This window comes from Ornithorhynchus anatinus, chromosome X3 (genome assembly GCF_004115215.2).
Source record: "Ornithorhynchus anatinus isolate Pmale09 chromosome X3, mOrnAna1.pri.v4, whole genome shotgun sequence".
In the NCBI taxonomy this organism is placed as follows: domain Eukaryota; kingdom Metazoa; phylum Chordata; class Mammalia; order Monotremata; family Ornithorhynchidae; genus Ornithorhynchus; species Ornithorhynchus anatinus.
The window spans coordinates 15,223,114-15,237,332 of record NC_041751.1 but is presented as its reverse complement, the minus strand read 5'-3'; the positions used below and the strand labels follow the sequence as shown (position 1 = coordinate 15,237,332).

Below are 14,219 nucleotides of genomic sequence, written 5' to 3'. Positions count from 1 at the left end.
TTGTTCCTTTTGCACAGTCTAGGACAGGTGGGTATGTGTCTGTTGCTAATCGCTCTATTTTTTTCCATAAATCAGGGCAAAGAGAAGGAGGATATTCACCTTGAGCGCTATTCAAAAGAAAATAAAATCTTGATCAGACTGTGAAAAGGGTAATATCTTAAAGGAGCACATCACTTGCAAAATCAACAGGAAATCCTAAACTAAAGATTAAATCAACACGGCCCATAGAGTGTAAGCTCCTTTGGCCCAGTGAATGTGTCTTTCCCTTCTGTCGTACTCTTCCAGGGCTTAATAATGATAATAATAGCATTTGTTAAGCAGCGTGTCTGAGGGAATAGAGCCCAGATCTGGGAGTGAGAAGAAACAGGGTTCTAATCTCAGGTCCACTACTTGCCTGCTGTGTGACCTTGAGCAAGTCACCTAACTTCTCTGTGCCTCAGTTACCTCATCTTTAAAATAGGGATTAAGACTATGAGCCCCATATGGGACAGAGACTGTGTCCAGCGTGTTATCTATTCCAGAGCTCAGAACAGAACCTGACACATAGTAAGCACTTAAGTACTATTATTATTATTATTATCATTAAGCACCATGGACTAAGCAATGTACTAGGTGGTGGCGTATATACAATATGATCAGATCAGACACAATCGCTGTCCCACTTGGGGTTCATGCTGCATCCAGTGATGAATAAATACTGTGACTACTACTAGATTCTGATCGATATTTCTCTACAAAATTAATCCAGCTTTAGAAATCACAGAAAATTCCTAGTTTAGCCATGATCTCCAGAGCTCAGTTAGTCCATCTCTGCTCTCCCACCCAACTTCTGCCCAGGCAGGACTTCTTTCTATTCAAGCTGGGAATGACTCCAACCTTCTGGCCAAACTTCTTTAATGTGACCCAAGAGCTACTTCAATCTACTGTAATAAATCACAGTAACAAGTGATGGGAACTTCAATCTTCCTGGGATGAAGGGAAACACATACCTGCTCTAAATGATTCAGGTAAATACCTTTGAACCTTGACGCGGTCACAGTTTTAGTTAGGGTAAGCAGTGTTGTCTAGTGGAAAGAACACAGGCCTGGGGGTCAGAGGATCTGGGTTCTAATCCCCTATCCATGACTTGTCGGTTTAGTGACTTGAGCAAGTCATTTAATCTCGTTGTGCCACAGTTTCCTCATATGTAAAATGGGCACTCAAAACCTGTTTTCCCTCCCACTTGGCTGTGAGCTGCATGTGGGGCCCGAGTGTGCCCAATCTGATTATCTTCTATCTATCCCACTGCTTAGTACAGGGCTTGGCACAAAGGAAGCACTTAACGAATGACCACAATTTGCATTATAACTGCTGTTAGTCTGGGACTGTATAGGGATTCACTTTTTTTCTCCTGACATTTTTGTCTTTCCTGTTGTTACTGAGCTATTTTTATTTTTTCTCCCACCCCCTCTAGACTGAAAGTTCATTGTGGGTAGGGAATGTGCTTGTTATGTTGCTACATCATTCTCTCCCAAGTGCTCAGTACAGTGCTATGCACACAGTAAGTGCTCAATAAATACAAACGAATGAATGAACACAGAAGGAGCTTATTAAATATTACTGACTTGACTGACTGCCCCGCACTTGGATTCAGACTAAATCCCATCTTTGCATCTTCCTTAATGCTTGGACCATAGAAAGTCCTGAATATGTCCCATAACTAATAAGGTTTTGGCCTCTGAGGAAGTCATTCTACAGTTTAAAATTCATTCATTCACTGATTCAATCATATTTATTGAGCTCTTACTGTCTGCAGAGGACCGTACTGAGAGCTTTTGCTCTGACGAAAACCTCTCTAGCTTGGGAGAGGCGGAAACGAGCTGTGGGCTGTTGGATCCCACAACCTGTCACAGTTCCATCGTTTGGCCCTGGGAGGCAGAGCAGCTACACAGAAAAAGAACGGGCCTGGAAATCAGGAGATCTGGATATTAGTCCCAGCTCTCCCACTGAACTGCTGAATGATATTGGGTAAGTCACCAACCTCTCTGAACCTCAGTTTCTTCATATTTAAAATGGGGATAAAGGATCTCTCTCCTTCCTTAGCTCCCAGATTGTGAGCTTTGTGTGCAGCAGGGTCTGTGTCAGTCTGATTAGCCTGAACTGACTCCAGTGCTTTCCCACAGTGCTTGGCCCAGAGTATCCACTCAATAAATATCATAACCAATCATCTGGACATCAGAATGCACCATTCACAGCATGTAGCCTAACTGTACATTTACCAATCTCCCATCTAAAAGGAAATTTTAATTGCTGGCAGAAAAATGTAAAAATGCCCACTCTTCTGTGGAGCAATACTGACATCCTTTGACTTAATCCGGGTGGGTTTTGCCTTAGTAACCCCCAGAAACGAGCAGGACCTGAGGGTTTATATGCCTCATCGACATCCCCGCAAATAGACCGGGGCTCACGGTACTCAAGTAGGATTGTACTGGGTCCAGTTTGGGTTTAAGAGACATCAACTGTTGCAGACTAAGCCTGTGAAAAGGATTACACCTCCTGAGTGAAAAATTACAAGGCAGAGCTGTGGAGCGTATCAGGAATATAACTAATGCACAAACCGAGGCAAAAAAAACAAAAACCCAACAAAAATAAAACTAGAAAGATGATAACCTGAGATGTCATTTAGTTTCCTGAGTGGCCCTGAGAGACAGAGAGAGCATACCTTTGGGAGAGGTAAAAACTCACTCAGGTAGAGTTCCCAGGAGGTAAGGAAGAGAGGGTGCCGGCAAAAAGGGAATGGCGAGATTCTAAAGAAAGAGACATCTCACCGGAAACCAAAATAAACAAATCAAAACCCACAAAAGAATCTCTTGGGCTATATATCCCAGCTGGCTGTCATCTAACCCAACAGCCTCGGTGTGCATTTTCCAGATGCTTCGCCTAATAGTGCTGCAGTACTCCTGAGCAAAAAAAGTAAATATCTATTAAAAAAAAAATAAGCCAACTGAAAGCAGTCGTGTTTCACGATTTTCAATTCCACCCCAAATGGATTAGCGGAGGCTGATTACCTAGGATTCTGAACACAGAGAAGCATTCTATCCATCACTAGGGGGAGGGGAAATGTTTTTTTTAAAAAAAGTCTGTGTGTGTGTGTGTGTGTGCCCCCTCCTACCGCATTCACTTGCAAATCGCTGTGTGTTGGGCAAAGCTTGCTCTTCCCCAGTCTCTAACCTTCCATTGGCAAGGGCTGCGGTTTAGCAGAACCTCTCCATCTCTCTGTGTGCGGGGAAGGGCTTTTTTTTTTTTATTAATCAGAAGCTCCGCATGAAAGCCAATCAGAGGGAGACATCACCCGTTCGCCTCGCTTCCCCGGCGTCCAGAGTTTAAAGTGATGCTGAGAGGATAAGCCTGAGTTAGCTCCAAGTACAATCGGTCTTAGAAAATAAGGGAGAAAGCAAACAAAACGGGGAGAGAGTGGAAACATCTTCACTGTCGTTGGTGGGGGAAGCTACTTCCATTATCCAGAAGCAGAATAAAAAGGTAGGAGTCTTTCGTATTTTTCTCCTGAGGATTTGTATTTCGCTGCTGCTAGAAAGCATAGTTTGTGTGAGAATTAAGGCAAAAAAATATTCTGAAAGAATCAACTTTCGGCGGGGGGAGATGGGGATTGGGGAGAGGAACTAGCTGGAAAGAGCTCGTGCCGTATGTCAGCTTAGAGAGTCACTGCTTGATTGAACTGTGTGCTTTCTTGCAAATCATGAGGTTAAAATCCATTTGTTTTCTAAAAGGTAGTGATGCTTTGAAGAACGGAGTAGCAGAGTTTCTGTTTTAGTTCCAGTTGAGGTAATTTTAGGAGCGGAAGGTATTTCTTTCATTGGGATGGAAGCTTTCAACTCACCTTTATTTTGAGAACCAGTTATAATGACTATCACCATCTCCCCCTCTGACTCTATTCAGACCACATTTCTTCACATGCCACATTGGCGAATACATTACACTCTTGTATAGCTCTCAGGCATGGTTCATAATCCATGGAAGTGATCTGATCATCTATACAGAGAAAAGGGAAAGCTTAAAGGGATGAGCAAGTGACCTTAGAGCGCACACGACATCTACTTCTATGAAGTAGACAGACATTCATGGAGAAGAGCACCGGCACGGTTCCTCTCTCCCCCTTTCAGAACTGAGACCAGAATTAACGGGAGAGAGAGAAATAGGGAGAAGAGACCTGAACTACATCCCGTCAGCAGTTGCAGCACTTATTGTCGCTGCTGCAATAAAATCCATATTTTATGTGGTATTAAATTAATGCAGCCCATTGCAAGTCTGAAGGCATATTCGCACCAAGTAAGGACTGACAACATTATCAGCCCTAGAAATTGTGATAGATCAGGACTGTTTTCGATCCTAAATGGCAACTGGGCAAACCTCCAATCTTTTTACTGTTATACCAAAAAAAAAAAAGTCTACACGTGCAATCACGGACAAGTAGCAACCAGCATTTTAAAACTGACCTATCATCTTTGGATTCCACACAAATGGAGCTGTTTTCTATAATCTTCATCTTCCATTCCAGTAAAAGCCTCTCTATTATCCCAAACCGAACATCCATTACATCTAAGATGTTTGGAGGCTCATTATTATTTGTCTTTTTTTTTTTTTTTTTGGCTCTGCAGAAGCTATATTGAGAATGAACTACCCATCTTATCTGACAACAGGCTTTATACTTCCTTATGTAAATCACCAGACTTTGCCTTGGGGAAAGAAAAAAAATGTAGAAATAAAGCTTTTTCATGACAGATAAGGCTCCCTGGAAGTATTTTCATGTGAATTGGTAAAGTGAGCATTTCTAATGACAGAACTTTTTTGATGACATCATAACCCTCTCACATAAGGTTGTTTTTCTATGGGTTTAGTAAAGAAGGTGTGTACTTAGGGGGATGGCGGAGCAAAGGGGTTGGCAACTTGCAAAGATAAGCTTTCTCCCCTCCAGAATACAGAAAAGCAGCTCATAGATATTCAATGTGGCATGCCCAGGCTGATAAATAGTTTGGGGACCCAACATAAGCTGCTAATCATGCCTGTGCCAAGGGAACGCTTCCAATTCAAATCCCCAATCCACCCCAATAAGCAAGGATGTCAGGGAGAAACTTGCCTGTGCAGTAATTGTGGTTAAAATTCCCTTGCCAGCCTAGTTTTACAGATATTTTGAAGAACGAAGATGGGCTTGGTGTTCATTACAGATAAAGCTGCTTTGTTTGGAGTGCCTGGTGCTATCAAATTGACCTCTCCGGGGACTGTGCACTGTGTGCTTGCAGCCACTGCTTCTACTTGCATTTGGGCCATTTTAGCAGCCTAGGGAAATGCCAAGTGGCTACTTGGAGACACCAGAATGATCACACATTCTGGCATACACAGGCATTTGCACACAAATGACAGCACTTGTTGACAGAACCAGTCAGCAGGTTTCATACAGTGATGCTTTTAGGAATGACTTCTAAAGATGCATCCTTTAAAAGAAAATATACAGAGCGAGCCAGCGAGAGAGAGAGAGAGAGAGAGACAGAGAGAGAGAGAGAGAGAGAGCACAAATCTTATTCGGTTTTCACTTAGAGCAACATAGTCCTGAAAAAGAAACACTGTAGCTGAAGCAACTTCCTCTACAGTAAAAGAGGTCTGATCTCGTCTTGCCTATTTTCCACAAAATAACCAACTCTAGCGAGAGGTCATGCGAAAACGAATACCGACCTATCCGATTCCCAGGAAGTCATCTTCCCATCCCAACGTGATTTCCCGGGGAAACAACGAGTGTGCCAGGGTATGTCTCATCTGGGAGACGGCTGAGCAGATGACTTATTTCCTAGGTCTCAAGCAGATTTGCAGCTGGGAGGCAGGTGATAATACGCAACGGACGCTTCGAGATCATGTCACCTCATACTTTATGATGCCACTAGGTTGCAGCATTGATGCATAGAGTGATTGTCTTAAATACTGCTGATTCGGCAGCAAAGTGAAGCACAATTATTATCCTTTCACTCACATTACCACCCATAATGATACATAATAAGCAATCAATACCCATTCAGAAATCATTACATCCAGAACTCACTAGACCCTTTCAGGTGCCCTCAATTTAAAGTTGAGACTGGTTGGGGGCAGCAAAATGAAAGAGGAAGAATGTGCTGAGCAGGAGAAATTCTACTTTATATTCAGGGGTAGTAAAAAATAGGAAAAAAAAATAAACACAAAATAGAAAACTTATTTTTCTTCTGGGGTTCGGTGCATTTGAACATGTCATTTTTAGCCCAAACTTCATCTTGAATTAACTGATTAAGCTCATTATATCTACCAGCCATGAATCATAAGCCTTGACCTCGAAAATCATAGAGCATGAAGGATGACCTCGTTCTTTTTAAACTACAGAACTGAGCAAAGGTAATATCGATTAGGCACTTTGATAGATATCCATCAGGCACAATTCAATACAACAGTTATTCAAGAGGAAAAAAAAAAAGCCCAGTTCAGAAGCAATACTGCAGTCCTTTAGTCCATTTTGATGAAGGGCATCAGAGAAAAATTCATTTTTCCAAGCCTAGCCTCATAACTATAAGCAGACCCATAAAAAAATCACACTGAGCTTTTAAAAAAAGAAACAAAGGTATGAATTCTGAAAAATATTTTAGCAAATCAACCATTTCCCCTCCTGTGAAAGATGCATTTTTGATTTTGTGTTGGATGTCTAGCAAGGATTCCATTTTCTTCCCTAAATGTAGCTCTTATCTGACCAGTAAGCAGCACAAGGGCCACAGATTTTTGCTGCCATAAAAATTTAACTTGAATAGTTTAAACCTTTAAAAATAAAATAATATTGTCCAATCAGTGATAGACAGTAACTGGGGCTTTCATCACCTTCCACCCCCTGCTTTCTGCAATGCATTTTATCCTGATTTCTCTCCCATGGCATGTCTCTCTGCAACTGGAATGGGGTCTTTAAAGGCATGTGTAGGTTGGTTCCATTTGGTATTTTGCAAATGCCTTCCTTCGGATCCTGCTCATAAGAAGAGAAGGGCATATAATTCAGAGTGCTTAGCTCTACCTCCCAATCTTCTAAGGCTGCACCTGTGAACATGGGCCCTACCATGGTGGCCAGAATAATGTCTGTTCCTTCTCCCTCAGCCGTCTGCCTCTCCAAACAACTGCAGTGTAGGTGTCCAAATAGCCACCTATTTTGCCTTCTCAAGTGTTCTGGCTTCACAATTGTATTTTTTTTAACTTCATCAATAGTATCTCTTAAACATCTTCTTTATCCAGAGTTCTGAGATTGAGCATCTGGGAGAGAACAGTAGAGGAAAAAAAAAACCACACAATCCCTGCCCTCAAGGAGATTACAGTACAATATGGAAGACAGGGACAAATTATTTATAGACTGGAATAAAGGAGAATGGAAAGGTGGATTGGTGAATTAATTACTGCTTAAACGGTAGAGCTCATAGGCTGGTAAGGATGAAATATTTTAGGTGGCCAGCTGCGAATGCCTCAGAGCTGAAATAGGAGTGGGGAGGATATGACTTTAGGAGAAGAACTTTAACTGGAGAATGTGGAGGCTTGAAACAGTTGCCACCTTACACCTCCTCTTGGTAACTACATCTAAAATAGTTTCCCGTGTCCCTCAGTGTAAAGAGAGCAAGTTGTAAGGCATACAAGCAGGAGTCATTGTCTCCACTACAAAATTTGGGTCATAATAAAAGTGGTCTATACACAGTAAGCATTCAATAAATATCAAAGATTTACTTATATATTATCCATTAATTATTTATATTTATGTCTGTCTAGACATAAATTATTCATATTTATGTCTACCCCTCAATACTATAAGCTTATCTGGGGCTTGCTTGCCAACTCTGTTGCATTGTACTCTCCCAAGCAGTAGTTTAGTGTTCTGAACCTAGTAAGAGCTCACTGAATACCACTGAATGATTGACCGATTTGCTTAAATTCCACGACCTTGCGCTAGGCAATAAAGATCTGGTCTTGAAATAAAGCTTCCATGGATCATGAAGAGGCAGACCAAGAGGGGGCATCGAAGGAATGTAAAAACTTTTAGAGATGTATTGGAAACACTTACTGGCAGTCGTCCTCCTTTCACAGCTCTACCGCAATGTGGAAATTTTCCCTTCATTTTCATATATATATATATATTTAATTCTACGCAGTTCAGAAGTCAAAAATAACTTTGAATCGTGCTTCACCCAGAAGGAAAGGGAGAAAACAATAGTTTCTATGATACCAAAACCTCAAAATAAAGATTTTCGGCATGGGAGAAGAGTCCCAGATTCTTCTGAACTAGGCCTGCGTGGTAGTCAGAAAGAACCACTGCAAGAATGGAGTTCCCTCCCTAAAATACTTTCCCACCTTCCATTCATGACGTCACCCTCTATGAAATCGTGCTTTTTGTAAATTTGGAGATTTTAGTGCTGGCAGTCTATCCTCTGCCATATTACAGATTGGATTTATTGCATTACCCCATTTTAGGGCTTTGATTAGAACATAAAGAGCGTGAGATGGCTCAGTATAGCTTGATAAGATCATGATATGAAATGAAAGCGATCTCTGTAAACCCAGCAAATATTTCGGTGCCTGTACTTTTAAAGAATAAAAGGTTGTTCCCTGTGCAATTGGATTCTCTTATGAGAAATGAAAGCTGAAAATGCAATATTTAGTAGCAGTACTTTTCCTAAGTGAACAGAAGGTAAAATATGTACAGATCAGTATTCTGTCTCAGATGCCCAACTAAGCATTAATAAAGGAAAAGAAACCTATGTTTATGTAGAAGAACAAAATGAACACTGAAATAGTTACGACCTAGCCCTTAATTTTGAAAATTGATAAAGCAAAATCTTTTGCCTATTTCCACGGAAGGAATATATTCCCATGTCATTTGGTACTGCAAAAACAAAATGTCACCTTCATTAAGCTGTTGTAAATGAAAACTGATACACAATTAGTGACACTCCATCACAGAAGAAAGAGGAAGCAAGTTCTGCTTTGTGTGCTTTTCCCAGAGAGTCTGTGAACATGAGAAACCACAGCTGAAAAAGTGAAAAACACAGTTGAATCATTCTGCGGACAGTAAGGAGAAGATTAATAATTGTGGAATTTGTTAATCACTCGCTATGTACCAATCGCTGTTTAAACACTGGAGTAGACAAAACTATTGGATTGGGCACAGTTGTGACCCACAGAGGGCTTACAGTCTAAGGGGGAGGGAGAAGACGTAGTTAATTCTCATTTTATGATCAGGGACATGACCTAGTGGTTAGAGCACAAGTCTGGGAATCAGAAGGACCTGGGTTCTAATCCTCACTCTGCCACTTGCCTGCTGTCTGACCTTGGGCAAGTCACTTGACCTTTCTGGGCCTCAGATCCTTCATCTGTAAAATAGGGATTAATTCTCTGAGGCCCATGTGCGACATGGGCTGTATCCAACCTGCGTCCAACTGTACACCCCAGTGCTCAAGACAGTGTCTGGCACATAGTAAGCACTTACCAAACACCATAAAAAAATACAGAATTGAAGGAGACTAAGTGGTTTTCCCAAAGTTACACATGTAACAAATGGTGGACTCAGAATTAGAACCCAGGGCTCCTGTACCCACTTATATATTCTTCCCACTAGGCCATGCTACTTCTCATGACCGAATCACTCTCTTTCTCTTAATAGTAGTAAATATTTTTTGTTCAGTTACAACAACATCAAACATACATAAATTCTTCCATATCAACAGCACAGACTAAACTCATAAGCATGATGAAACACCTCAAATCTACCGAAAAATATCGGGCAAATTCACAAGTCAAATTTCTAGTGTTAGTTCACTGAAAGTGAGATGACAGAGTTTTCAAAGCCACTTTTCAGAGGCCAATCATTTTGAGTGAAATAGCCACTGTAGCTTGAATAGAAAACTGGAAGTTAAAAAAACCCAACACTAATGAGCTTTCATCTTCATTTAATAACAACTAAATTCTCTACCTTCATTCTCTACCCATCCTTCATCTGAATTTTTCAGTCTATAAGTTAGGACAATGGGAATGAAGTGTTGAAGTATGTGTCTGGTGGACAAAACGCACAGATCAGAATCAGAAAACCCTGTCCTATTCCCAGCAGTTCACTGGTGCATGACCTTGGATGAGTCACTTAACTTCTCTCTGCCTCAGTTCCTCCATCTGTAAAATGGGGATTAGATTAGTTCTCTCTCCCTCTTAGACTGGGAATTCGATGTGAGACAGGGAGACAAGGATTGTGTTTGATTTGATTACCTTGTGTCTCCCCCAGCAAATGGTAAGCAATTAAATACCACAAGTATAAATATAAATAACCAGAAACTCTAAAAATCTGGTAATATGTTGTCCAAAAAGTGCCTAATCAGTCTGTTTCCATTATGTTTCCATTATTCGGCAGAGGTGGGACACGTGTGCTGGTTCCCTATGGGGGTTGAGCACGCTTTCCCAATCCCGCCAGCACTAGGCTTAGGATCTAGGTCTTCTTCCTCCCGGACCTGGGCTCTTTCCATTCACTAAATTACACTGTTCCTTCATTGGTCATGCGCTCCACAAATATCCTGCCTCTTCCCTACATCCCTGCATCATCTACATTTTAATTGGTTTGCTTCTTTGCTAGCTCATTCAAAGCGTAATTATTACATTTTTACAAGACTATCAATTTAGGCAAGCAGGTAGTTTCATCAGATCGCTAAAAACGGGAGAGGAAAATGGTGTAAGTTATCCAATTTCCATCCTTTCTGACAACCTAGTTTCACACACGTTTTCATACTGGGATTTATTCGTGCACTGTAGACTTGGAAAGTGTTTTGGTATTAGGACAGTCTTTCGATATGCGCGCAGTCTAAAAGCAGCACAAACTCCGTGGACAGATTTTTCCCATGTTCACCTGGTATTCTATATCTAAAGGAAGAGTCACTCCCTCTGGATATGAACCAGTAAGGCCTAGAAGATAGAGCATAGGCCTGGGGGGGGTCAGAAGGTCCTGGTTCTAATCCCAGCTCTGCCACTTGTCTGCTGTGTGACCTTGGGCAAGTAGCTTAATTTCTCAGCCTCAGTTACCTCATCTGTAAAATAGGGATTGACTGTGAGCTCCATTTAGGACAAGGAGTGTGTCCAACCTGATTAGTTTGTATCTTCCCCAAAGCTTAATACAGTACTCTGCACATAGTAATAGTTCAACAAATACCATAAAACAAAATGGACAGCTATTTTGCCTAGATGGGATTTTAGACAAGGATTCTTCAATTTATTTCAAGAATGGTGGCCATGCTTCCCTCCACATTAATTTTCCTTGTTTTTTTTAGCTTGACAGAGGCATTTCTGCCCATATATTTAGAAAAACTACCCCAAAATAGCCATATGCCAACATTGATATTAGTCAAGTAATTCATTTGACATACCTACCTCATTTGAAGAATTATTTGCATGTGTGACTTCTTCTCACACTGTCTTGCAATTTTGGCATATTTGCAAAAATTACATATTTTTCCAATTTCATTCATTCATTCATTCATTCAATCATAGTCATTGAGCACTTACTGTGTGCAGAGCACTGTGCTAAGCACTTGAGAGGGTACCATATTTAAGCCATGTAAATGGACTGTTCAAGAAATGATTTTGAATGCTTACAAAAGCTCACTGGATCTATGCATTGAAAAATTAAGGAAAAAAACACTTTATGATATCTTGTGATATGGAGCTTTCAGAGAGAAATATTCTCAGACATTATTACTAGTATCACTGAGCTCTTACTGTGTGTCAAGCCTTGTGCTACGCATGGGGATAAGACTTAGAATACTCAGATCAGACACAGTGCCTGCTCCACAAGGGGCTTACAGTCTAGGAGGAAGGGAGAACAGGATTTTATCTCAATTTTACAAACGTGGAAGTGGAAGCAAAGAAGGATAAATGACTTGCCCAAGGTCACACATCAGGTCAGTGGCAAAGCCAGAATTAGAACGTGGGAGTCCTGTCTCCAAGTCCGATGATCTTCCCACTTGGCCATTATGGCTAGTGCGTATGTTTGGACAGAACCATCAGCACTAGCAATAAGAATGAGACCTTCTTTGGATGGTATCAGGCTCATTATTGAAATTTATTAAATTTTATATTATTATATGTTAAGTGCTTACTAATTATCAAGAACTGTTAAAAGTGCAGGGGTAGATATGCAAGTTAATCAAGTCAGACACAGTCCTTGTTCAACATGGGGCCCACAGTTTAAATAATAGTCACAGGTTCAGAGTTCACCATGAAATTTCTTCCCCAGGCTCTAGGATATCGGAGATGGAGCTCGAGACCCATGCAAAGTCACTATCAGTGGAAAAAAAAAAGCCCTTAAAATCAAAGCACACTAAATTACACATTTCTTTTTTAGAAGAAGCCTTCTACAGCATGAGCACATATCTGTTTATTTCTTCATAAAGGTTGGCAGATAACTGATAACCACTTAACAGCTGGAAAAAGTGAATCTGGGAAGTGAAATCACTTTTTAGAAGCCACAGAGAGCCATTGTATGAGGTAGTGAATGAAAGGCTCTGAATCCCAGAGAGAAGGGTGAGAAAAAAATGCTGTGGAAGGTGGGTGGGAGAGGGGAATCCACAGAATTTTGTTAGCTATAGAAATTCAGGCATGGGCAAAGAGCTAACCATTTTTAAATTTTCTGCAGCAAATGCTCTTCTTTTTAAAGTCAGGAATGACAATTGGAAAAGGAATTTTACACAGAGCAGGGCATTATAGAAATAGTCCCATTAAAATTTGGAACCTTGAAACTCCTGAGAATCATTCAGCAGTTTATATTACAAGCAAAAAAAAAAAGAAAAAAAAAGGTCACACAACTGCCAATATTTTAAACAAGGCACTTTACAGTAAAGTCAGAGAAATTGCAGGTATTAAGTGCCTCTGAGATGCAGAGATTTCCAAAGAAAGAAAACAATTTCAATGTGTTGTAATTTCCAATATAATTTCCAATCTTTACTTTCAGGGTAATAGACACATTTCCTTCTCTAACCGGTGTTTAAACTTTATAGAATCGTTGCAAAATTAGTTGAAATTAGTGTCAATATATGAATTCATCTCTAGGGGATTCATGACTGGGGGTTAGGTGAAGTCAATGGATAGACTGGGGAGAGGAAGCTGGATTTGTTCAACAAGTGAGAGAAGGTACAGAGAGCATTTGGATTTTCACCCTTTATTCACCCCTCCCTTATCCCCGTAGCATTTATATACATATCAGTAATATATTTACTTCTATTAATGTCCGTTTCCTCCTCTAGACTGAAAGCTCACTATGGGCAGAGAATGTGTCTACCAACTCTGTTCTATTGTACTCTTCCAAACGCTTAGTACAATGCTCTGTACACAGAAAATGCTCAATAAACATGATTGATTGATTCATCAGGTAGGGCTTGAGGGGTTGGATAAAAAGGAGGCAGTATAGGAAGCCTCTGTGGGTGAAGGACAGTGAGATCATCAAGGGGCAAACAAAGATTCCTCAGATTGTTTCTTGGGCTATGCAATCTGCTCCATTTAGGCAGGGCTAGGAGTCACCCAAAACTCAGGTAATGGTAGAGAGTTTCAAGAAGGCCTTAAAGAAACAAAAAGCCCAAGCATTTCAAATAATTGGTCAAAACAGTATGGCCCAATAAATCAATCAATCCGTTATATTTATCGAGCACTTTCTCTGTGCTAAGAGTTTTGAAGAGTACAGTATAGCAGAGGTATAATAGACACAGGTCCTGCTCACCTGGGGCTTATAGTCTAGAGTTTTCTTCCCAAGCTTTCACATATTAGGGCTTGGGGATGACCAGGCAATGGGGCCCAGGTTGGGTTCCCACGACATTGGTCCCAGGCTCTTGTTTATATGGACAAGGGCACGGGGCTTTTCTTAGAAAGAGTGGGGAAGCAGGATCTTGTAGGCTCAAAGCAGCTGCATAATCACTATATAATAATAATAATTGTGGTATTTGTTAAGCACTTACTATGAAGCAGCACAGCTCAGTGGATAGAGCATAGGTCTGGGAGTCGGAAAGACTAGGGTCCTAAGCTCTGCCATGGGTCTGCGAGCTTTGGCAAGTCATTTACCTTGGCTGGCCTCAGTCACCTCATCTCTTAATCCCCATTTTAGAGTGTGAATCTCAAGGGGGATAGGGGCTGGGCCCGATTTGATTAATCTGTAT

At 40.9% G+C, this 14,219-nt stretch overlaps 1 protein-coding gene across 2 annotated transcripts in view; it reads left to right on the top strand.

Annotated features, from left to right (window-relative positions):
• Nucleotides 1-1,956: 1,956 nt before the first annotated feature.
• The window catches only part of CDH10 (cadherin 10), a 93,503-nt gene continuing 81,240 nt past the window's right edge, over nucleotides 1,957-14,219 (top strand). Inside the window, exon 1 of one of the 2 annotated variants that reach the window (XM_029054084.2) lies at nucleotides 1,957-2,007. The gene's annotated coding sequence lies outside the window, so the exon portion shown is untranslated. Of the gene's footprint in view, nucleotides 2,008-3,203; nucleotides 3,520-14,219 lie in introns of those variants that run through there. The other variant, XM_001508224.6, reaches the window with a different exon arrangement.